Here is a 25856-nt window from a genome sequence, read left to right on the forward strand (position 1 = left end):
GGTTTGAGTCCTGGAAGAAGCAGGTTCTGGGTTTGACTCCTGGAAGAAGCAGGTTCTGGGTTTGAGTCCTGGCCAGCCCAGATCCTCTCTGTGTGGAGTTCTGTGTGCATGTTCTCCTCGTCTTCACATGGGCTTCCTCTGGGTACTCCGGTTTCCTCCCTCAATCGAAAGACACATAACCCAGGCTCTGGTGAAAACTAGCCCCCTTGGATAACTCTGGCACATTTGCCAGACATGTTATTAATGTGCAAGTTTTCTATTGAAAAGGAAGCAATACAGTGCTTCTGCTGATTCCAGGCAGTTACTCTGACTTTTAAAGTATGGAATTATATGAAATTATGACTGATAAAGTCTTTAATATTGTTATGTACACTCCATGCAATGACTTCACTTGGTACTCCCACAGAGGAGTCAAGGTACAGTGTGAAGAGATGAGTCTTCACTTGGTACTCCCGCAGAGGAGTCAAGGTACAGTGTGAAGAGATGAGTCTACAGACTGCAGCGGAAAATGGCCAGTGACACTTTGTGAAATGCAGTAAAAATGCCAATATTGAAACATTTATAACATATCAAAGCAAACCATCCTGCTCGGCTGAAAACTTTACAATGGCATTACTCTTTTCACACTTACCAACAAAACACGGCAGTGAATAACTTCTATTGGAGATGCAAGGAGGGACGTCAAAATAACTGATCCAGATTAGAATAACTCATCCAAGTCAGAATAGATCATCCAGGTCAAAACTCATTCAGATTAGAATAGCTCATCCAGTTCAGAAAAACTCCACCAGGTCAGAATAACTCATCCAGTTCAGAATAACTAATCCAGTTCAGAATAGATCATTTGGCAGACGCTCTTATCCAGAGCGACATACAGGTGATTAGACTAAGCCGGAGACAATCCTCTCCTGGAGCAATGCAGGGTTAAGGGCCCTGCTCAAGGGCCCAACGGCTGTGTGGATCTTATTGTGGCTACACCGGGATTAGAACCACCGACCTTGCGTGTCCCAGTCATTTACCTTAACCACTACGCTACAGGCTGCCTTACCCGCATTACCAGCTGAAGAACTAATGCAACCTCTGACAGGCTGTTGCTGCGAATGGGTTAACCTACCCTGTATAGATTAATGGATCGCCGTGGTAACCTGGTAACTGTATTAGATGGAATTACAGCCTGAGGCTACGCTAGCTGTTTGGCTATGGTCCGCAGTGGGCACAGTTAGAGTGTGTCCAGTTCATTAAGTCCCTCCATTCGCTCAGCACTTTGTGGATTTCAGCCAGAAAGGAAGTAGAGGAAATGGTGTGTTGAAAAAAATAAATGACACAATAATATAACATATAATAATAGGCCATGTATGGCTTGATCACATGACTTAACTTATTTACTGCAGAGTGACAAAATATATTTTTTCGTAATGTGACTCAGTGTTCCCTATACAGTAATTTCTATGAAGTCATTTTAAAATGTTTGCTTTCTGTCTGTCACACTTCTATGCACATTAGCAGTGGGAGGCAACGCCAATTCCAGTGGAGCGGACAACATCTACAGTGATGCTGCAGAGATACAGAACGATCAAGGTAACGTGGATAACTCAACTACGGATATGCTGCATGAACCATACAGTCGTACATGGGAAGGCTGACTTTATGGGCCAGTGTTGGAGACACTAGTCCTAGACTAAATTAAATGTTGCCCATTCTCTATACAAAACTCTGTTTAGTCCAGGACTAAGCTTAGCCAGTGTCAGTGAAACCGGCCCCATACGTTCCATGTGCCAAAATGATGGGTGTGTGTTCCTATGGGTCACAGGTTGGTCTTCTCCTGAAGGAGGATGAATGGTTCTCCACAGACTGGCACCCTGTAAATGCAGGGTATAAGTCTGGCCCAAGTCATTCCCCGAATATGGCTGGATATGAGGCTACAGAGGCTGGTCACAACTCCACGTTCCCTGCCCGGGTTCGGCATAGTGGTTAAGGTAAATGACTGGGACAAGCAAGGTCGGTGATTCTAATCCCAGTGTAGCCACAATAAAATCCGCACAGCCGTTGGGTCCTTGAGCAAGGCCCTTAACCCTGCATTGCTCCAGGAGAGGATTGTCTCCTGCTTAGTCTAATCAACTGTAAGTCGCTCTGGATACATAAATGCCAATAATGTAATGTAATATTTGGTCATCAGACATCATTTTAATACAGTGTGTTTGTTACTATGTCCACAAGAGGGCGGTATGCACCAAAAAGAAGATCCACACTGTTAAGGCACTCCATAGAAGCACGGTTGTTGCGAAGTGGCCGCTCTAGAAACGATGGAAGTCCCGCCCTGTTAGCAACAGGTGTCGTGTTAATCTGACTATTGGTGCCCCCCCGATACTGGAAAAAATGCATCCTCCTTTCCTCCACTGCTTCCTCCTTTCCTCCACTGCATCCTCCTTTCCTCCACTGCTTCCTCCTCTCCTTGACTTGTGTCCTCCCTCATCCTTCCAGATAGGAGACGAGGAGGTGGTGGGGGAAAGGAGGGTACATGTTTTAATGTATTCTGCTCCCTGTATCTGGACAAGGTTTCAGAACGATCTGAAACGTGTTGAGCTGGTTTTTACATCAACGATAAAGAAGCTAGAGGCAGTCTCGTTGACTTGTCGACGTTTTGATTAGACACGGCGCGCTGTATTAGATTTAAGATCTGGTTTTCACACATGTATAGTAACTTATTGTACGTTTCTGTCTGTAACATTATACATTTGACTTGCCGCCGCCTGCCTTGGCCAGGTCGCTCTTGAGAAAGTTCAACGAGCCGACCCTGGTTGAATAAGGGTTAAATGAAATTAAAAATAAATGTGTATTGAGATGCACGCCTTGTCGACCACTCAAGGGAATGAGTCCTATGCCCGTGGAGTTTAGCCCTTTCTAGGGTGGTCTTCGTGTGATGCCGTTCAGGCCCAGGTTGGGCCCTGTAGACAGAGGCCCCGGCCGGCCCCATCAGTGGACTCAGCTTCCTGGGAGTCGCAGCAGAGTCTGGGTGGGACAGAGCTTACCTGAGGGGCACCGCTGTTCTTTCCAACTGAGAGAAATTGAGAATTTCCTGTTAAAAAAACAAAACAAAACAAAACAAAACCGGAAAAATACTTGGATAGGCCATAGTAAAAAGTTAATTGTAGTATTTTATAGTGAAGGAATTACATCAATTTTCTGTTCCCGAGTGTTGAAATTATTATTGAGCACCAAAAAAAGAGAAGCTGTTGAAATTACTGTGTATGTGTTTGTACATCCATATACTGTGTGTGTGTGTGTGTGTGTGTGTGTGTGTTAGTTCTGAACGATCCTAAAACAGTCATATATCCAGATGAAACGGCAGTTAATTAGCTTCTTGTGTTCTGCTGCTTCACATGTGAAGGACAGTGTGCATCATCAGCGTTCTAATCGGCTGTGTGCGTTTTCTTACAAACAGCAAACCCGCGCGCCTCTACAGAGGAGACAGGAAGTGAAGAACTTCAGTACTCTGTGTTCTCCCAGACCGCTCTCAGTCTCAGTAAGTCTGCAGCCTTGTCGTTATTATGAAATAGTCATATTGCACTTCAGGGGATTTCTCCAGTGATGGTGATGGGACGGGTGCCACACGTAAACGTGGGGCGCCCACTGCCTTATGAAAGGGGTGCAGAGCTCCATTCCCCCAAGGGCTGCTGTGCCTGGTGGCTTTCCTTCCCACCGATTATTTCTGCCTCATTTCGTGAATTGCTGTCAGCCCCAATGCCGTTCACTCCTGTACTGGACAACGGTAACCTGTTTCCACCCAGGGCACACAGGGTATGTTCAACCTGCAGCTGTAGCTCCTGGCTTTATCTACGATTTCAAATCAAATAAATGATTGACTTAATTCAACTATGAAAAGCAGGAGTTGGAATTACATCCTGAAACATGTACGTAGGCCTGTGGTGCCCATCCAATCAGCAAAAGTTATGTGTAATACGGGGCTTGGCTAATGTGCTCCTGTGTGATGAGAAGTTCCATAATAAGTATTTGGGATTGTAGATGATATTTATGTCAAGGTCATAACTGCTACCACTCTCATAAATATGAAGTCAGTACAAGCAAGTTATCATTTGGTTATGTAATGATGTTTGATCGTTTGGTGTTACAGACCGTCACAGTCAAAGGAGGCAGTCAAACACCCAGTATCGCTCTGTAAGTATGTTCCCAGAGAGAACACAATAAGGATTTTATCATCATTTACATACAGTAATGCGGACTGTGCATTTCATATTCATGAAACCAATCCAATATGAAATGGCTGCATTTTGTTAACAGATGGTCCACTTTTTATCGTTGAAGACTTTGAGTCAGTAACGTTAAAAATACACAGTTCTTAATTCACAAATATTTGGTCATCCAGATCATTTTATTTTGATTGTTTGGTGGCCAAACAAGTGTGCAGAGTTCAAACATGTTCAAAGTTCATGTTAATCAAAATTCTGATATGTGTATGTATATTTGCAGGAAGAAGAACCTGATAAGGTGGTCTATGCAAGCATCTGCAAAAAGTAATGTGCAGCAATCAAATGGATGAATATGTCAAGTTTCATGTTTGTCATGTCATGTTTTATGTTTAGTTATTGTCTTGGTTATGTTATTGTCATGGCACGTATTATGTTAGTCTAGTCTCACCACGTTTTTATGTTTCATGTCATGTTATGTTTCATGTTGAGTTGTTACGATTTAATTGTTAGTCTTGCCATGTCATGTTATATAGTTTATTGTCATTGTTTTTCAAACTTGTTGTTACAATTTATGTTCCATGTTCTGTTGTACTGTTCATTGATTTAGCATACACTTTTTCGTGTCTTTCTGCAAACCTTGCATTCCTGCTTTTTCTCTCTCCTTTCTGTCACTCACACCCTGATTGTTTCAATTTCCCTTGTCTATTTACTAACCAACTGATGCTAGATCAGGATTGGGTAATACTAACATTCTAATCATGTGTTCATGTTACCTTACGTTTCTTGTGCATGTCATTTACTAATTTACTAATGCTAGGGCAGGATAGGTTTATTACTAATGATTACTAATTACCTTGTTAACTTGTCAATCCTCCACACCTGATTTCCATTCTCTTGCTGCTCTCAAACTAATTGTCTATACCTGTCTACACGTGCATATAAGCTTAGTTTCATGGCATGTCTGTGTGAAATTGTTTGCCTCCTGTTGGTCAGTGCATTTCTTGAGGGGTGATGCCAAGCCATTTGCTACCTGTTATGAGCCAAGTCTGTTTACTGACCACAGATTATTGACTTCTGTTTTGTTGACCATTGCCTGCCTGTACCACGTCTTTGCGTGCTGTTTTTGTGCTTTTGCCCTGCGGAGCAGACTTCGGTCTTGACTCTTGCGCCATCATCGACCCTGAGCCTGCCTCCAGCCTGCCTACTGCCCGCCTGTATTTCTGCCCCGCTGACAGCTTTCCTGGCTACCGGACTTCCCACATAAAACATGAAATCTCATGTCTGTGCGGTGCAATTCCATTAGAGATGGAATGTAAAGCTTCTCCTGTGATCTGTTAATATTTAATATTTGCCACTGTTGCATTCTTTCTTGCTATGTGAAGCTTTCAGTAAGTAATAATATTTTGACTTTGACTGTAAAGTAGACGGTTGTATTCTGTAAAATATAAACATTATAGCCATATTACATTTCTTTGGCAGTGTTTTTTTTCTCTACTTTTTTCATCCATACATCCATTATCTTAACCCGCTTATCCTGAACAGGGGGGCTGGAGCCTTTCCCAGCATATGTTGGGTGAAAGGCAGGAATACACCCTGGACAGGTTGCCAGTCCATCGCAGGGCACACACACCATTCACTCACACACTCATACCCACGGGCAATTTTAGACTCCAATCAGCCTAACCTGCATGTCTTTGGACTGTGGGAGGAAACCAGAGTTCCCAGAGGAAACCCACGCGAACACGGGGAGAACATGCAAACTCCGCACAGAGAGGCCCCGGCTGATAGGGATTCGAACCCAGGACCTCCTTGCTGTGATGTGGCAGTGCTACCTCTTTACTCTTTATGTGTTTGGAACAAAAGAAAACTGTATTTTAATATATTGACTGCCGGGAATGCTATGATAAAAGAAAAAAGCAGTGCTGTACTTGTCGGTGTGCATCTATCTATAGTTTATAAGTACCCTTATTATCATTAATAATAAAATGGCTGAAAAATTGAATTTGCTCATTATATAACCTTGTTTGGATCAAATTGTCATGAACTGGGACCAAACAATAAATAAAAGTATGATGAAAATGTCCAGATATGCATTCTATTGAAGGACTCCCCCATTAAAAATACTTTGGATTGAATGAAACATCACATAAGGTAAATAAGGGCAAAGAATGCAATTATGTAGCATGAATTTCAGCTTTTTGGGTGCCAATGGCTCTACCTCACAAGCCACTCTAAACGGCTGCAGGTGAAGTGTGCCGTCTTTTATAGGAATAGACCCTGCTTCCCTGTGTTTAGAGAGAAGTTGCACCTTTATTTCAGTCATTGATTATGGGGATCATAGACCTGCACCTTCACCTTCCACTGGAAGATACATTACATTAATGGCATTTGGCAGACGCTCTTACCCAGAGCAACTTACTGTTGATTGGACTAAGCAGGAGACAATCCTCCCCTGGAGCAATGCAGGGTTAAGGGCCTTGCTTGATCCCCAGTGTGCGTATTGTGGCTACACTGGGGATCAAACCACCGACCTTGCGGGTCCCAGTCATGTACCATAACCACTATGATACAAGCTCTTTCTCTGTTGGGAGAGATCGCCTTTGGAGAGGTTTATTAATTCATACGGCCCTGAATATGGCCCTGAAATGAACCTGTTCCCTCACTTGCCTCGATTTTAGTCTTGAAAGATCCCTGGTCATGGGTATGCACTTTGCACTTTGTTGTACGTCGCTCAGGATAAGAGCGTCTGCCAAATGCCATTAATGTAATGTAATGATATGCGTTATCACACACAACTGTTTTTTTCAGGTTCCACAAATTTGCTCTGACCTGAGTGAAAGTACTTTCAAATTCCATGCCCCTCAATGAATGCTTTACATAGGTAACCGAAACCTGACTCTGTTTAAACTGTGGGTCATTCAAGATATAATATGTATCCTTTTTTTATTTGGATACATTTCCCTTTTTGATACTTTTTATCATTGGCACTTTTTAGGCAATAGCAACAATAGCACATTTGCCTATAAATATCTCTGCATTAGCTATTTTCATTACATCACATTACCTAATTGGCATTTGGCAGACACTCTTATCCAGAGTGACGTACAGTTGATTAGACTAAGCCGGAGACAATCCTCCCCTGGAGCAATGTAGGGTTAAGGGCCTTGCTCAAGGGCCCAACAGCTGTGCGGATCTTATTGTGGCTACACTGGGATTAGAACCACCAACCTTGTGTATACCAGTCATGTACCTTAACCACTACGCTACTGGCCGCATCCGTAACATTCTGTACAGATAAGATCCTTTCAAAAATAATTCAATGAAAGGTCCTAAATAAACGTACTCTACATTTCACATTACATTTTAGTCATCTGCGTGGCAGAAGAGTTAAAAAACTGAATCCAATCTATATTGTTTGTGTCCACCCTTCAGCGCTAAAACTGCATCATTTCTCAAGTGGTTTGTACTTCCTCTTATTGTTTTTATACCTCGAAAGTTATAACTTCGGAAAGAAACTGCACACCAGTAACCAGAAGGGCTGTGTAAGGCGGAAGTTAGACACCAGTAAGACGGGCCATGTAGGGCAGAAGATAGACACCAGTAAGACGGGCCATGTAGGGCAGAAGATAGACACCAGTAACCAGAAGGGCTGTGTGGGGCAGAAGTTAGACACCAGTAAGAAGGCTGTGTAGGGCAGACGTTAGACACCAGTAAGAAGGCAGTGTAGGACAGAAGTTAGACCCCAGTAAGAAGGCTGTGTAGGACAGAAGTTAGACACCAGTAACCAGTTGGGCTGTGTAGGGCAGAAGATAGACACCAGTAACCAGAAGGGCTGTGTAGGGCAGAAGTTAGACACCAGTAAGAAGGCTGTGTGGGGCAGAAGATAGACACCAGTAAGAAGGCTGTGTAGGACAGAAGTTAGACACCAGTAAGAAGGCTGTGTAGGGCAGAAGTTAGACACCAGTAAGAAGGCTGTGTCGAGCAGAAGTTAGACACCAGTAAGAAAGCTGTGTAGGGCAGAAGTTAGACACCAGTAAGAAGGCTGTGTAGGGCAGAAGTTAGACACCAGTAAGAAGGCTGTGTAGGGCAGAAGTTAGACACCAGTAAGAAGGCTGTGTAGGGCAGAAGTTAGACACCAGTAAGAAGGCTGTGTAGAGCAGAAGTTAGGCACCAGTAAGAAGCCTGTATAGGGCAGAAGCCATGGGGATGGTACAGTGGTGGACCCTACTCTGGATATCATGGTACTGTCACACACTTTCAGCTGAGGGTGAGTCTTTCTTTCTGCCTTAGTTATACATTTACTTACATATTTATAGATAGATGTCACACAGATCTAACCAAACATATATATACAAATATATATTTATCGATATATATATATTTAAAAATACAGTCTGAATTAAAAGAGGAGTATGTGACACAGATATGTACTATAATAAATGACCCAGACTAATTTTTCGTGTTTTCAGTTTTTGACTCAAGAGAAGTTTCCACTTATTGCCTTAATTATCAGTATACATGCAGTTATACTTCCACATTCTAAAATTATTTTGCAGATATTTACAATGACTCCATTCACTACCCAGAAAAATGCGTGTTTTTGCATAGAAAAATTCACAATAGAAGATTGAAATGTTGATAGTGTACTGCAAACAGATCAAATTTCTGCTTGCCAGGTTCCCACTCCAGGAAGTGTCAGCTAAAAGAGAATAGGTTTGTTAAATTCTACAACCACCCTGAGTGGAGAAAAAGACATGGTGCAGATCTTACACAGGTATAAAAACAGGACTATGGCTGGTATGAGCTCATCTCAGTGTCAAATTCAGCTCAAATATTTATTAATCGAGAGCAAAATAAAAGACCTTTATCTTCATTCATAGTTCTGTATCAGCCTCCAGACTTCCTTTGGTTTTGTCTTGAATTTAATCACCTGGTTTAACTGGAATGGATTTACTGCAATTAACCTCCATATTGATGTGCAATATTATCCTGCCTTGAACTCAATTGGATCTTGGTATATTTCATATATTTTTCTCTTTCTGCAGTGTTAGTGCAGTACAAATACTTTGTTCCTGGGCAGAAACAAGACATCTCTCTACAAGCCCCAGCTGAGCCCAAAGGGACAGAATTCATCTGGGAGTGGACATCACATGATGGAAGCAATAACATACTGATAATAACTATACAGTCCAATGGAGACTTTGTGAGGAATTCAAGGATTTTTTATATTTCAATGGAAAGCAAGTATGGCATTCGTCTGGAATCACAGTCACAGATTGCAGGGGTTTTTACTTTTATTCAAACTAAACCAGAGAAAGTCAACTTGGCCCAGATTAAAGTGTCTGCTGTAAAAGGTAAATGTACTCTTTTATGTAGTTATGTAAGTAATGAATGTGCAGTAAGAAAGATACCTACTTTATACCACATAATACATAACACATAAAATTGTTGAGTTTTATCTTGTATTTTACTTTCAGAAAAGTTGAATTTGATGTTAGATTGAAATTATATGTTAAATGGAATCCATATACCGGGTAAAAAATGTACTCACTCATATAGCTCATGTTCTAAGTCAATGCTTCATTAAATCTGAGATGATATAGATAACATTAGCCTGTTTTAAAGAGTACATAGCACAAGAGGCTGGTTAAAATGTATTTTCAGTTATGTTTTTCTTTGACTTCTCAACACAGAACTGGATAACTGTGTATAATATATTGCTTTAAATTTGATTACTATAGTTTTGAGATGTAGCACACACAATGATTTGATGAAAAGGTTTACCATTCTCAAAATCAATATCTCTTTCCTCCTACAGTGAATCCATTGCCCTTCTTAATAATTGAAGGTTCTGATGTGGCCTTGAGCTGTGAGGTATCCCACCTTCCAGATTCAGCTACACTGGCCTGGGAACGGGACAGAGAACCCACTGCTAACACAATGCTGATCTACAACAACACTGCCCACATCATCATCCACAGTGTTGACCAACACAGTGAGGGAACCTATAAGTGTACACTCCGACGGAACGGAGCGCTTATTTTCAGCGTTCCCAATGAACTTAAAGTCACCAAGGGTATGATACTCTGCATACATTTTTCAGTGGCGCTTCTACAAAAGCTTTGTGAGCTTTTACCTTTCTTTTTTATTAGCAGAAATGAGGTGTCTTAACACTGAAGATGAATCCATGTGCTACCCTAGTCATCTTAAAAACCCAGTGTAGTGTATGTAAATGCAGATACTGCATGTGGCAAGTTTGCAGAATATTTATTCTAGCTCTGTGGGAGCTTGGCTGTGGGCTGTGGTGTGAAAAGAAGGAGGCTGCTGACACTACGTATGAGGGATTGTGCAGCTATGAACAGTCATGAGATTCTCCAGATTAGGGAGATTAGGATATTCTCAGACCCCTATTCAGCACCAAATTTATTTGAAGGACAGAAAGAAAAAAAACTTGCCACTGAAGTTACAACATGTGCGTTTGTTTAAAAAAAGTAATAAGTATTCTAACATTTTAATGTTGAAATTCCTACAAACAATGGTCCGACAAGCATGTTTCCATCTGAGATAAAGGTTGTTAAATAATAATAATATTAATAATAATATTAATAATAATAATAATAATAATAATAATAATAATAATAATAATAGAAACTACAAAATATAAATGCATACTCTAGGCATGACAACACTTCCACTTATGATTACTGTAGATAGAAATGACAGTTATGTTTGACTCTAGTATACTATATATTAATTATATATATTAATTTAAGAAAGTACTGGCATGCCATGTTCTGACACAAACCTGTAGGCATGCTGGTCTGTCTGTAATTATAGCTTGCATGGTTGTAAGAGGTGCTATATTGTTCATGGGATATTCTGTAATGAGGCTTCCATCTTCCAACACCTCTGTGTGAGTTGGCTGACTTGCGCACAGTTATTTACATTTGTTGCTCACTGCCTGTAGCATTAGTACATGTGCCAACTGGACATAAAGTGATTCAAATCACAACTTATTTCTACAGGTGTATTCGGCACACAACGCACTCTGTACAGAGGGAGTTTGAACAGCAGCAATGTGGTGCTAATCTGCCATTCTCACAGCTCATTCAACAATGCTAAGTGGTATTGGACCCCATTGCCTGAGTCCTTTATCCTTCTGATCTCAGCTGATAAACACAAGGATGTGTCAGTTTCCATGGAGACAGATAAAGACAGATTCTCATTTGATGTCTATGATGGGCATAAGTTTCCTCTGAGAATCTCACCAGTGAAGTTTGGCGACAGTGGAAGGTACATCTGTTATTATGGTGGACACGCGGCAGCTACAGTAACTCTGGTCACTATTCGGGGTAAGTTTACAGATGACACAATTTACAGGACTGAATACATCGCAGTATGATTGAACATGATGCTTATAAAGTTAGCTTTTTTAGTTTTAGTTAGTTTGTGTGATTTACAACATTTTGTGTCATGCATCATCATCAGCAAACAGTAAGCAACGGAAGTGTTGATCCAAAAACATGAAGGTAGTGCATCTGCATTTTTCCTGAATAAATAAATAAATAATGCATATACTCTCTCAGTCTCTGCAGAGCCCCCTGGTGGTCTGTCCAGGAATCAGTCAGTTGTGCTGAACTGTGAGATATCGCAGGTGATTGGCACTGTGACCCTGGCCTGGCTCCGGATGAAGGGGGGCAGGGGGGAGCTCGTAAAACAGGAGGTCCTGACAGAGAGAGCCCCAAAAACGACGCTCAGTCTCACCCTGCCCAGCCTCACTGAAGACCAGCTACACTGGGCCTGTGTGGTGTTCACAGGGAGCGTGCTCAGAGCACAGGTCCCCCTGCACCTCACACTGCTAGGTATGAACTGACCCACCCTGTTCCTGGAGGTCTACCATTCCTGCAGGTTTTCACTCTGTTCCTTGCAAAAAAATGTGGGGATATCCTGTGCACAGTCCTGCATAGTGTATCATTACAGAGGATTAGACTGACGTCTACGCTCTTAGTGGGCCATTCCTAGCCTTTGCTTTTCCTTTTTTGACGTCATTCCTTGGTTGACTTGGGTGTGTGATTTGGATCATTATCATGCCGGAAGGTGAAATCCTCAGCTTTCTGAGGTTGGCAGGTTTCGTTCCAGTATTTGGAGCTATTTGTATCTTGGCACGAACCCCAGTCCCAGCTGAAGTAAAGCAGCCGCCAAAGCATGATGCTGCCCTCACCGTGCTCCACAGGAGGCACGGCGGTCCTTCAGTGATGGAGCTGTGGTGTCTTTGCTCCAAACATATCTTTGGTCTATTCAAACTGTAAGACATTTTCCCACATAGTGACTGAATGCTTTTTTTGCTAAATTTAGGTGCAATTGGATTTGTGTGTGTGTGTGTGTGTGTGTGTGGGTGTGAGTGTGAAATGGCTTCCATCTCTCCACAAACCCTATTCTCTAGACATGGCAGAATAAGGGAGATTGTTTTCCTCACATGCAGGGGGTGACCAGTTCCTACAGGTCCTATATTGTTGTAGTAGGCCTCTTGGCTGCCTCCCTGATAAACTTTGGAGGGACATCCTGGTGGGACGATGTCTTGGCAATGTTGTTGTGATGCCACTTTGCTCTTTACCCTTATTGGTGATGGTCTTCAATGTGTTCCATGGTACATCAAATGCCTTCGAAATTATTTCATACCCCCCTTCATACCCTACCTTTCAACAATGGGATCCCTTAGATGTCCTGTAAGCTCCTTGCAGTCCATGGTTATCCCATTGTTACATTAATGGCATTTGGCAGACGCTCTTATCCAGAGTGACGTACAACAAAGTGCAAAGTGCATACCCATAACCAGGGATAAGTGCGCTGAAAGACCCAAGAGGGAAGTACAATTTCAACTGCTACCTCCACGACAAAGATAAGAACTAGGGCCTATGGATGCAACCAAGAAAATGTCAAGAAAATCCAGCAGGAAATGTTCGTCTTTATTTGGGGTTATACTTGTGGCGGCTTGTGGCGTGGTGGTTAAGGTACATGACTGGGAGCCACAACGTCAGTGGTTCGAGCCGTTGGGCCCTTGAGCAAGGCCCTTAACCCCACATTGCTCCCCGGGCGCTGCACTGTGGCTGCCCACTGCTCCTAGGTAAACTAGGATGGGTCAAATGCAGAGGACAAATTACCCCACGGGGTTCAATAAAAGTGTATCTTATCTTATCTTATCTTGTATTGATGACAGGTGTATGCAAATTACCTTTGAACATGATTTTATTCCAACCAGGACATTATTGGATTTTTACTTTCAAATTTTCTTCCTAAAAATTATCTATTTGTTTTTCACTTATATGAATATGAATTACAATCACAAATATTAATTATTTTGGTCAGTAAGCTAAATTAGCTAAATTAATTTTCCCTTCTATTTCGGAACTTCCCAGAAACAGTAGAGCAGCACAGCGCCACGTGATAGAGGGGAAGGGTATTATCCAGGAAGTTGTTGAAATGTGTTCCTACGGTTGTCACTATGCATGCCAGATGCAGATTTTTAAAGCATCTATAGTCGTCCATAAAGTATACAAATGGAAAGAGAGTGGCAGTGATTTCGGCTTAAATTGGTCTTTGTGATAGCTTTCAGCTTTGTATACATAACACCGATGTAACACTGATCTGGTCCCTTTGTTATTAACTTTTCAAAATCTCCCTTCAGAAAATGTGAGAACCAGTAGGGCTCAAGGTTTGGTACTGTCAGTATACTCTATCTAAAAATTTAAATTTAAATTTAAAATAAAAAATGTAAGCATTACATTTTGTTATGTCACAGTTTCATGTCATATGCAATAGTCTTGGGTAGTTAGGCTAAATAAAGAGTGTACCTTTTAATTTGACTAACTTCAATGCAGCTAAATAAGGAAATTGAATGCTCTCCATGTTCTGAGCTCACTTGTTAAGTTTTCTTCTTTTGTGGTAATACAGATGATGGAAGGCAGCTGGTGATCATTTTGGCCTGTACTGCCGCGGTGTGTGTTGGACTGTTGTTGTTGTTGTTCGGAGGACTGTTGTCTCGCCGTCTGAAAAGAGCAACAGGTAAGGGCTCTTTTCAGCAACACTTCCACAGAGCATTCCCTCTAAAACATAGCTTTGAACTCCACTGAGCAAGTACAGTCAGTGTGATATTGCAAAAAATTGTAAATTGTAAATTAGGTTGTTAATTTTGTCATTTTGTTATCTCATACATACTTCATTTCAATGTGGCTATGTTAAAATAACAGAGAGAGTACTTAAAAATATTTTGCCCTTGACTAAAAGCAAGTTTTAACCTTTACAACAGTTTTTTTCTGTTTCTGTTTCTGTTCTCTGATGGTAGGCTACAATTACTAGGACCAAGTTTGTCCCTCCTGAAGGAAGGATAATATAATGTTTTATTTAATTGGCAAGAAGTATATTTCATTAATTTATGTATCAGCCGATAACAGCTTAGAACAGACTTATTTACATCGGCTGATATGAGTGTATCCAGTTCATTCAGTCCCTCCATTCGCTCAGCACTTTGTGGATTTCAGCCAGAAAGGAAGTAGAGGAAATGGTGTGTTGAAAAAAATAAATGACAGAATAATATAGCATTAATAGTAGGCCATGTATGGCTTGATCACATGACTTAACTCATTTACTGCAGAGTGACAAAATATCTTTTTTCGTAATGTGACTCAGTGTTCCCTATATAGTAATTTCTAAGAAGTCATTTTAAAATGTTTGCTTTCTGTCTGTCACACTTCTATGCACATTAGCAGTGGGAGGCGACGCCGATTCCAGTGGAGCGGACAACATCTACAGTGATGCTGCAGAGATACAGAACGATCAAGGTAACGTGGATAACTCAACTACGGATATGCTGCATGAACCATACAGTCGTACATGGGAAGGCTGACTTTATGGGCCAGTGTTGGAGACACTAGTCCTAGACTAAATTCAATGTTGCCCGTTCTCTATACAAAACTCTGTTTAGTCCAGGACTAAGCTTAGCCAGTGTCAGTGAAACCGGCCCCATACGTTCCATGTGCCAAAATGATGGGTGTGTGTTCCTATGGGTCACAGGTTGACCTTCTCCTAAAGGAGGATGAATGGTTCTCCACAGACTGGCACCCTGTAAATGCAGGGTATAAGTCTGGCCCAAATCATTCCCCGAATATGGCTGGATATGAGGCTACAGAGGCTGGCCCAACTCCACGTTCCCTGCCCGGGTGAAAGGTGGTGATGATTCTCCCAGAATGCCTAGCTACACCCCTTGGATTAAGTGGGTGGGTCTGCATCAGTTACTCCCAACTGCACACCAGGGGCCCTACAGGTCTCTCGCAGTCAGTGTGTAGTCCGACGTGAAGGGCATGCTGCAAAATCATCACTGCCTCACTGTGAAATGAGAAGCGGGCAAACTGTGGGGAGAAAGGACTCAGTGATAATATTTGGGTGGCCTGTGGCGTAGTGGTTAAGGTAAATGACTGGGACAAGCAAGGTCAGTGGTTCTAATCCCAGTGTAGCCACAATAAAATCTGCACAGCCGTTGGGTCCTTGAGCAAGGCCCTTAACCCTGCATTGCTCCAGGGGAGGATTGTCTCATGCTTAGTCTAATCAACTGTACGTCACTCTGGATAAGAGCGTCTGCCAAATGCCAATAATGTAATGTAATATTTGGTCATCAGACATCAATTTAATACGGTGTGTTTGTTACTATGTCCACAAGAGGGCGGTATGCACCAAAAAGAAGATCCACACTGTTCAGGCACTCCATATAAGCACGGTTGTTGCGAAGTGGCTGCTCTAGAAACGATGGAAGTCCCGCCCTGTTAGCAACAGGTGTCATGTTAATCTGACTATTGGTGCCCCCCGATACTGGAAAAAATGCATCCTCCTTTCCTCCACTGCATCCTCCTTTCTTCCACTGCTTCCTCCTCTCCTTCACTCGTGTCCTCCTTTCCTCCACTGCTTCCTCCTCTCCTTCACTCGTGTCCTCCTTTCCTCCACTGCATCCTCCTTTCCTCCACTGCTTCCTCCTCTCCTTCACTCGTGTCCTCCTTTCCTCCACTGCTTCCTCCTCTCCTTCACTCGTGTCCTCCTTTCCTCCACTGCATCCTCCTTTCCTCCACTGCATCCTCCTTTCCTCCACTGCTTCCTCCTCTCCTTCACTCGTCTCCTCCCCCCATCCTTCCAGATAGGAGATGAGGTGGTGGTAGGGGAAAGGAGGGTACATGTTTTAATGTATTCTACTCCCTGTATCTGGACAAGGTTACAGAACGATCTGAAACGTGTTGAGCTGGTATTTACATCTAAGATAAAGAAGCTAGAGGCAGTCTCGTTGACTTGTCGACGTTTTGATTAGACACGGCGCGCTGTATTAGATTTAAGATCTGGTTTTCACACATGTATAGTAACTTATTGTACGTTTCTGTCTGTAACATTAGACATTTGACTTGCCGCCGCCTGCCTTGGCCAGGTCGCTCTTGAGAAAGTTCAACGAGCCGACCCTGGTTGAATAAGGGTTAAATTAAATAAAAAATAAATGTGTATTGAGATGCACGCCTTGTCGACCACTCAAGGGAACGAGTCTTATGCCCGTGGAGTATAGCCCTTTCTAGGGTGGTCTTCACGTGTGATGCCGTTCAGGTTGGGCCCCGTAGACAGAGGCCCCGGCCGGCCCCATCAGTGGACTCAGCTTCCTGGGAGTCGCAGCAGAGTCTGGGTGGGACGGAGCTTACCTGAGGGGCACCGCTGTTCTTTCCAACTGAGAGAAATTGAGAATTTCCTGTTAAAAAAACAAAACAAAACAAAACAAAACAAAACCGGAAAAATATTTGGATAGGCGATAGTAAAAAGTTAATTGTAGTATTTTATAGTGAAGGAATTACATCAATTTTCTGTTCCCGAGTGTTGAAATTATTATTGAGCACCAAAAAAAGAGAAGCTGTTGAAATTACTGTGTATGTGTTTATACATCCATATACTGTGTGTGTGTGTGTGTGTGTGTGTGTGTTAGTTCTGAACAATCCTAAAATAGTAATATATCCAGATGAAATGGCAGTTAATTAGCTTCTTGTGTTTTGCTGCTTCACATGTGAGCCAAAGGAAGGTGTGCATCATCAGCGTTCTAATCGGCTGTGTGCGTTTTCTTACAAACAGCAAACCCGCGCGCCTCTACAGAGGAGACAGGAAGTGAAGAACTCCAGTACTCTGTGTACTCCCAGACCGCTCTCAGTCTCGGTAAGCCTGCAGCCTTGTCGTTATTATGAAATCGTCATATTGCACTTCAGGGGATTTCTCCAGTGATGGTGATGGGACAGGTGCCACACGTAAACGTTGGGCGCCCACTGCCTTATGAAAGGGGTGCAGAGCTCCATTCCCCCAAGGGCTGCTGTGCCTGGTGGCTTTCCTTCCCACCGATTATTTCTGACTGATTTTGTGAACTGCTGTCGGCCCCAATGCCGTTCACTCCTGTACTGGACAACGGTAACCTGTTTCCACCAAGGGCACACAGGGTATGTTCAACCTGCAGCTGTAGCTCCTGGCTTTGTCTACAATTTTAAATCAAATAAATGATTAACTTAATTCAACTATGAAAAGCAGGAGTTGGAATTACATCCTGAAACATGTACGTAGGCCTGTGGTGCCCATCCAATCAGCAAAAGTTATGTGTAATACGGGGCTTGGCTAATGTGCTCCTGTGTGATGAGAAGTTCCATAATAAGTATTTGGGATTGTAGATGATATTTATGTCACGGTCATAACTGCTACCACTCTCATAAATATGAAGTCAGTGCAAGCAAGTTATCATTTGGTTATGTAATGATGTTTAATCGTTTGGTGTTACAGACCATCACAGGCAAAGGAGCCAGTCAAACACCCAGTATCGCTCTGTAAGTATGTTCCCAGAGAGAACACAATAAGGATTTTATCATCATTTACATACAGTAATGCGGACTGTGCATTTCATATTCATGAAACCAATCCAATATGAAATGGCTGCATTTTGTTAACAGATGGTCCACTTTTTATCGTTGAAGACTTTGAGTCAGTAACGTTAAAAATACAGTTCTTAATTCACAAATATTTGGTCATCCAGATCATTTTATTTTGACTGTTTGGTGGCCAAACAAGTGTGCAGAGTTCAAACATGTTCAAAGTTCATGTTAATCAAAATTCTGATATGTGTATGTATATTTGCAGGAAGAAGAACCTGATAAGGTGGTCTATTCAAGCATCTGCAAAAAGTAATGTGCAGCAATCAAATGGATGAATATGTCAAGTTTCATGTTTGTCATGTCATGTTTTATGTTTAGTTATTGTCTCGGTTATGTTATTGTCATGGCACGTGTTATGTTAGTCTAGTCTCACCACGTTTTTATGTTTCATGTCATGTTATGTTTCATGTTGAGTTGTTACGATTTAATTGTTAGTCTTGCCATGTCATGTTATACAGTTTATTGTCATTGTTTTTCAAACTTGTTGTTACAATTTATGTTCCATGTTCTGTTGTACTGTTCATTGATTTAGCATACACTTTTTCGTGTCTTTCTGCAAACCTTGCATTCCTGCTTTTTCTCTCTCCTTTCTGTCACTCACACCCTGATTGTTTCAATTTCCCTTGTCTATTTACTAACCAACTGATGCTAGATCAGGATTGGGTAATACTAACATTCTAATCATGTGTTCATGTTACCTTACGTTTCTTGTGCATGTCATTTACTAATTTACTAATGCTAGGGCAGGATAGGTTTATTACTAATGATTACTAATTACCTTGTTAACTTGTCAATCCTCCACACCTGATTTCCATTCTCTTGCTGCTCTCAAACTAATTGTCTATACCTGTCTACACGTGCATATAAGCTTAGTTTCATGGCATGTCTGTGTGAAATTGTTTGCCTCCTGTTGGTCAGTGCATTTCTTGAGGGGTGATGCCAAGCCATTTGCTACCTGTTATGAGCCAAGTCTGTTTACTGACCACAGATTATTGACTTCTGTTTTGTTGACCATTGCCTGCCTGTACCACGTCTTTGCGTGCTGTTTTTGTGCTTTTGCCCCGCGGAGCAGATTTCGGTCTTGACTCTTGCGCCATCATCGACCCTGAGCCTGCCTCCAGCCTGCCTACTGCCCGCCTGTACTTCTGCCCCGCTGACAGCTTTCCTGGCTACCGGACTTCCCACATAAAACATGAAATCTCATGTCTGTGCGGTGCAATTCCATTAGAGATGGAATGTAAAGCTTCTCCTGTGATCTGTTAATATTTAATATTTGCCACTGTTGCATTCTTTCTTGCTATGTGAAGCTTTCAGTAAGTAATAATATTTTGACTGACTGTAAAGTAGACGGTTGTATTCTGTAAAATATAAACATTATAGCCATGTTACATTTCTTTGGCAGTATTTTTTTTCTCTACTTTTTTCATCCATACATCCATTATCTTAACCCGCTTATCCTGAACAGGGGGGCTGGAGCCTATCCCAGCATATGTTGGGTGAAAGGCAGGAATACACCCTGGACAGGTTGCCAGTCCATCGCAGGGCACACACGTTCACTCACACACTCATACCCACGGGCAATTTTAGACTCCAATCAGCCTAACCTGCATGTCTTTGGACTGTGGGAGGAAACCAGAGTTCCCGGAGGAAACCCACGCGAACACGGGGAGAACATGCAAAGTCCGCACAGAGAGGCCCCGGCTGATAGGGATTCGAACCCAGGACCTCCTTGCTGTGATGTGGCAGTGCTACCTCTTTACTCTTTATGTGTTTGGAACAAAAGAAAACTGTATTTTAATATATTGACTGCCGGGAATGCTATGATAAAAGAAAAAAGCTGTGCTGTACTTGTCAGTGTGCATCTATCTATAGTTTATAAGTACCCTTATTATCATTAATAATAAAAGGGCTGAAAAATTGAATTTGCTCATTATATAACCTTGTTTGGATCGAATTGTCATGAACTGGGACCAAACAATAAATAAAAGTATGATGAAAATGTCCAGATATGCATTCTATTGAAGGACTCCCCCATTAAAAATACTTTGGATTGAATGAAACATCACATAAGGTAAATAAGGGCAAAGAATGCAATTATGTAGCATGAATTTCAGCTTTTTGGGTGCCAATGGCTCTACCTCACAAGCCACTCTAAACGGCTGCAGGTGAAGTGTGCCGTCTTTTATAGGAATAGACCGTGCTTCCCTGTGTTTAGAGAGAAGTTGCACCTTTATTTCAGTCATTGATTATGGGGATCATAGACCTGCACCTTCACCTTCCACTGGAAGATACATTACATTATTGGCATTTGGCAGACGCTCTTACCCAGAGCGACTTACTGTTGAGTAGACTAAGCAGGAGACAATCCTCCCCTGGAGCAATGCAGGGTTAAGGGCCTTGCTTGATCCCCAGTGTGTGTATTGTGGCTACACTGGGGATCGAACCACCGACCCTGCGGGTCCCAGTCATGTACCATAACCACTATGATACAAGCTCTTTCTCTGTTGGGAGAGATCGCCTTTGGAGAGGTTTATTAATTCATACGGCCCTGAATATGGCCCTGAAATGAACCTGTTCCCTCACTTGCCTCGATTTTAGCCTTGAAAGATCCCTGGTTATGGGTATACACTTTGCACTTTGTTGTACGTCGCTCAGGATAAGTGTCTGCCAAATGCCATTAATGTAATGTAATGATATGCGTTATCACACACATTCTCATAACTGTTTTTTTCAGGTTCCACATATTTGCTCAGACCTGAGTGAAAGTACTTTCAAATTCCATGCCCCTCAATGAATGCTTTACATAGGTAACCGAAACCTGACTCTGTTTTAACTGTGGGTCATTCAAGGTATAATATGTATCCTTTTTTATTTGGATACATTTCCTTTTTGATACTTTTTATCATTGGCACTTTTTAGGCAATAGCAACAATAGCACATTTGCCTATAAATATCTCTGCATTAGCTATTTTCATTACATCACATTACCTAATTGGCATTTGGCAGACGCTCTTATCCAGAGTGACATACAGTTGATTAGACTAAGCCGGAGACAATCCTCCCCTGGAGCAATGTAGGGTTAAGGGCCTTGCTCAAGGGCCCAACAGCTGTGCGGATCTTATTGTGGCTACACTGGGATTAGAACCACCAACCTTGTGTATACCAGTCATGTACCTTAACCACTACGCTACTGACCGCATCCGTAACATTCTGTACAGATAAGATCCTTTCAAAAATAATTCAATGAAAGGTCCTAAATAAACGTACTCTACATTTCACATTACATTTTAGTCATCTGCGTGGCAGAAGAGTTAAAAAACTGAATCAAATCCATATTGTTTGTGTCCACCCTTCAGCGCTAAAACTGCATCATTTCTCAAGTGGTTTGTACTTCCTCTTATTGTTTTTATACCTCGAAAGTTATAACTTTGGAAAGAAACTGCACACCAGTAACCAGAAGGGCTGTGTAAGGCGGAAGTTAGACACCAGTAAGACGGGCCATGTAGGGCAGAAGATAGACACCAGTAAGACGGGCCATGTAGGGCAGAAGATAGACACCAGTAACCAGAAGGGCTGTGTAGGACAGAAGTTAGACACCAGTAAGAAGGCAGTGTAGGACAGAAGTTAGACACCAGTAAGAAGGCAGTGTAGGACAGAAGTTAGACACCAGTAAGAAGGCAGTGTAGGACAGAAGTTAGACACCAGTAAGAAGGCTGTGTAGGGCAGAAGTTAGACACCAGTAAGAAGGCTGTGTAGGGCAGAAGTTAGACACCAGTAAGAAGGCTGTGTAGGGCAGAAGTTAGACACCAGTAAGAAGGCTGTGTAGGGCAGAAGTTAGACACCAGTAAGAAGCCTGTATAGGGCAGAAGCCATGGGGATGGTACAGTGGTGGACCCTACTCTGGATATCATGGTACTGTCACACACTTTCAGCTGAGGGTGAGTCTTTCTTTCTGCCTTAGTTATACATTTACTTACATATTTATAGATAGATCTCACACAGATCTAACCAAACATATATATACAAATATATATTTATCGATATATATATATTTAAAAATACTGTCTGAATTAACACAGATATGTACTATAATAAATGACCCAGACTAATTTTTCGTGTTTTCAGTTTTTGACTCAAGAGAAGTTTCCACTTATTGCCTTAATTATCAGTATACATGCAGTTATACTTCCACATTCTAAAATTATTTTGCTGATATTTACAATGACTCCATTCACTACCCAGAAAAATGCATGTTTTTGCATAGAAAAATTCACAATAGAAGATTGAAATGTTGATAGTGTACTGCAAACAGATCAAATTTCTGCTTGCCAGGTTCCCACTCCAGGAAGTGTCAGCTAAAAGAGAATAGGTTTGTTAAATTCTACAACCACCCTGAGTGGAGAAAAAGACATGGTGCAGATCTTACACAGGTATAAAAACAGGACTATGGCTGGTATGAGCTCATCTCAGTGTCAAATTCAGCTCAAATATTTATTAATCGAGAGCAAAATAAAATACCTTTATCTTCATTCATAGTTCTGTATCAGCCTCTAGACTTCCTTGGGTTTTATCTTGAATTTAATCACCTGGTTTAACTGGAATGGATTTACTGCAATTAACCTCCATATTGATGTGCAATATTATCCTGCCTTGAACTCAATTGGATCTTGGTATATTTCATATATTTTTCTCTTTCTGCAGTGTTAGTGCAGTACAAATACTTTGTTCCTGGGCAGAAACAAGACGTCTCTCTACAAGCCCCAGCTGAGCCCAAAGGGACAGAATTCATCTGGGAGTGGACATCACATGATGGAAGCAATAACATACTGATAATAACTATACAGTCCAATGGAGACTTTGTGAGGAATTCAAGGACTTTTTCTATTTCAAAGGAAAGCAAGTATGGCATTCGTCTGGAATCACAGTCACAGATTGCAGGGGTTTTTACTTTTATTCAAACTAAACCAGAGAAAGTCAACTTGGCCCAGATTAAAGTGTCTGCTGTAAAAGGTAAATGTACTCTTTTATGTAGTTATGTAAGTAATGAATGTGCATGTTACGTTCCACGTACGTATGTCTGTCTGTTTCCCCCCCCCCTTAAACTCTACAGATGAAGCCATCAACCATTTCCATTCGCTGTCCCTGCTGTCCATCATCATTGCCCTGGTCCCGCCTCCACCAATCACATCCCTCTGCTTATATAAACTGTGTTGGCTGCCCTATAGGGGGCGATGCTTGACTTGCCTATTCATTCCCTTCATAACCCTGTTGTGTGCATGCGTGTTCCTCCGTTCTCCTACTCCTGTGAATGTGGTTGTCCGTGTGTAGGCCCTGGGGCAGGTAAGACAGAGGCCTCTATACACTGTTGCTGCACGTAGGGTGAACCATTGTTTAGACACCTTAGGAAAGGGGTGATTGCCACCTATGTACTTTTGATTATAGAGTAGAGATATTATTTTGTTACAGTTAGTATGTATTTTGTTTTTAGCTCTCTTTGGTTTTGTTCATTTAATTGATTTGGCAACACCCAGGTCCCTTGGCCTCGTACCCGATGTGTCTTTGTCTTGTGAGTTTTTTGTTTGAAAACTGTAAATAGCACCGCCACTGTACATTTTTGTAAATACACCTATTGCACCTCAAACCTGGTTTGTTCGATCATTTTCACTCCTCAAATACATCCTCCCGGTCATTTTTATTTAATTATAATTTTGTTGCGTACTCCCTCCTACCCCTGGACGCCTGAGAACGTAACAGTGCAGTAAGAAAGATACCTACTTCATACCACATAATCCGTAACACATAAAATTGTTTTTTCTTGTATTTTACTTTCAGAAAAGTTGAATTTGATGTTAGATTTAAATTATATGTTAAATGGAATCCATATACCGGGTAAAAAATGTACTCACTCATATAGCTCATGTTCTAAGTCAATGCTTCATTAAATCTGAGATGATATAGATAACATTAGCCTGTTTTAAAGAGTACATAGCACAAGAGGCTGGTTAAAATGTATTTTCAGTTATGTTTTTCTTTGACTTCTCAACACAGAACTGGATAACTGTGTATAATATATTGCTTTAAATTTGATTACTATAGTTTTGAGATGTAGCACACACAATGATTTGATGAAAAGGTTTACCATTCTCAAAATCAATATCTCTTTCCTCCTACAGTGAATCCATTGCCCTTCATAATATATGAAGGTTCCGATGTGGCCTTGAGCTGTGAGGTATCCCACCTTCCAGATTCAGCTACACTGGCCTGGGAACGGGACAGAGAACCCACTGCTAACACAACGCTGATCTACAACAACACTGCCCACATCATCATCCACAGTGTTGACCAACACAGTGAGGGAACCTATAACTGTACACTCCGACGGAACGGAGCGCTTATTTTCAGCATTCCCAATGAACTTAAAGTCACCAAGGGTATGTAACTATGCATACATTTTTCAGTGGCGCTTCTACAAAAGCTTAGTGAGCTTTTACCTTTCTTTTTTATTAGCAGAAATGAGGTGTCTTAACACTGAAGATGAATCCATTTGCTACCCTTTGCACTTATGATGACGACTATATGTTTAGAACAGCAGTCCAGGTGTATTTTTCTAGTTCTGGATGTGATGCTTTGACTTGTGGTAGAACCTATGCACTTGTAAATCGCTTTGGATTAAAAGCGTCTGCCAAATGACTAAAATGTAAATGTAAATGTAAATGTAAATGTAGTCATCTTAAAAACCCAGTGTAGTGTATGTAAATGCAGATACTGCATGTGGCAAGTTTGCAGAATATTTATTCTAGCTCTGTGGGAGCTTGGCTGTGGGCTGTGGGCTGTGGTGTGAAAAGAAGGAGGCTGCTGACACTACGTATGAGGGATTGTGCAGCTATGAACAGTCATGAGATTCTCCAGATTAGGGAGATTAGGATATTCTCAGACCCCTATTCAGCACCAAATTTATTTGAAGGACAGAAAGAAAAAAAACTTGCCACTGAAGTTACAACATGTGCGTTTGTTTAAAAAAAGTAATAAGTATTCTAACATTTTAATGTTGAAATTCCTACAAACAATGGTCCGACAAGCATGTTTCCATCTGAGATAAAGGTTGTTAAATAATAATAATATTAATAATAATATTAATAATAATATTAATAATAATAATAATAATAATAATCATAATAATAATAATAATAGAAACTACAAAATGTAAATGCATACTCTAGGCATGACAACACTTCCACTTATGATTACTGTAGATAGAAATGACAATTATGTTTGACTCTAGTATACTATATATTAATTATATATATTAATTTAAGAAAGTACTGGCATGCCATGTTCTGACACAAACCTGTAGGCATGCTGGTCTGTCTGTAATTATAGCTTGCATGGTTGTAAGAGGTGCTATATTGTTCATGGGATATTCTGTAATGAGGCTTCCATCTTCCAACACCTCTGTGTGAGTTGGCTGACTTGCGCACAGTTATTTACATTTGTTGCTCACTGCCTGTAGCATTAGTACATGTGCCAACTGGACATAAAGTGATTCAAATCACAACTTATTTCTACAGGTGTATTCGGCACACAACGCACTCTGTACAGAGGGAGTTTGAACAGCAGCAATGTGGTGCTAATCTGCCATTCTCACTTCTCATACAACAATGCT

The 25856-nt window shown here is 41.4% G+C and overlaps 1 protein-coding gene across 1 annotated transcript in view; it reads left to right on the forward strand.

The window, feature by feature from the left end:
- LOC133124245 (uncharacterized) overlaps positions 1-25856 on the forward strand; it is a 92934-nt gene that overhangs the window by 399 nt on the left and 66679 nt on the right. The gene's annotated exons all lie outside the window — the stretch shown is intronic.

This window comes from Conger conger, chromosome 3 (assembly GCF_963514075.1).
Source record: "Conger conger chromosome 3, fConCon1.1, whole genome shotgun sequence".
Classification (NCBI taxonomy): Eukaryota; Metazoa; Chordata; class Actinopteri; order Anguilliformes; family Congridae; genus Conger; species Conger conger.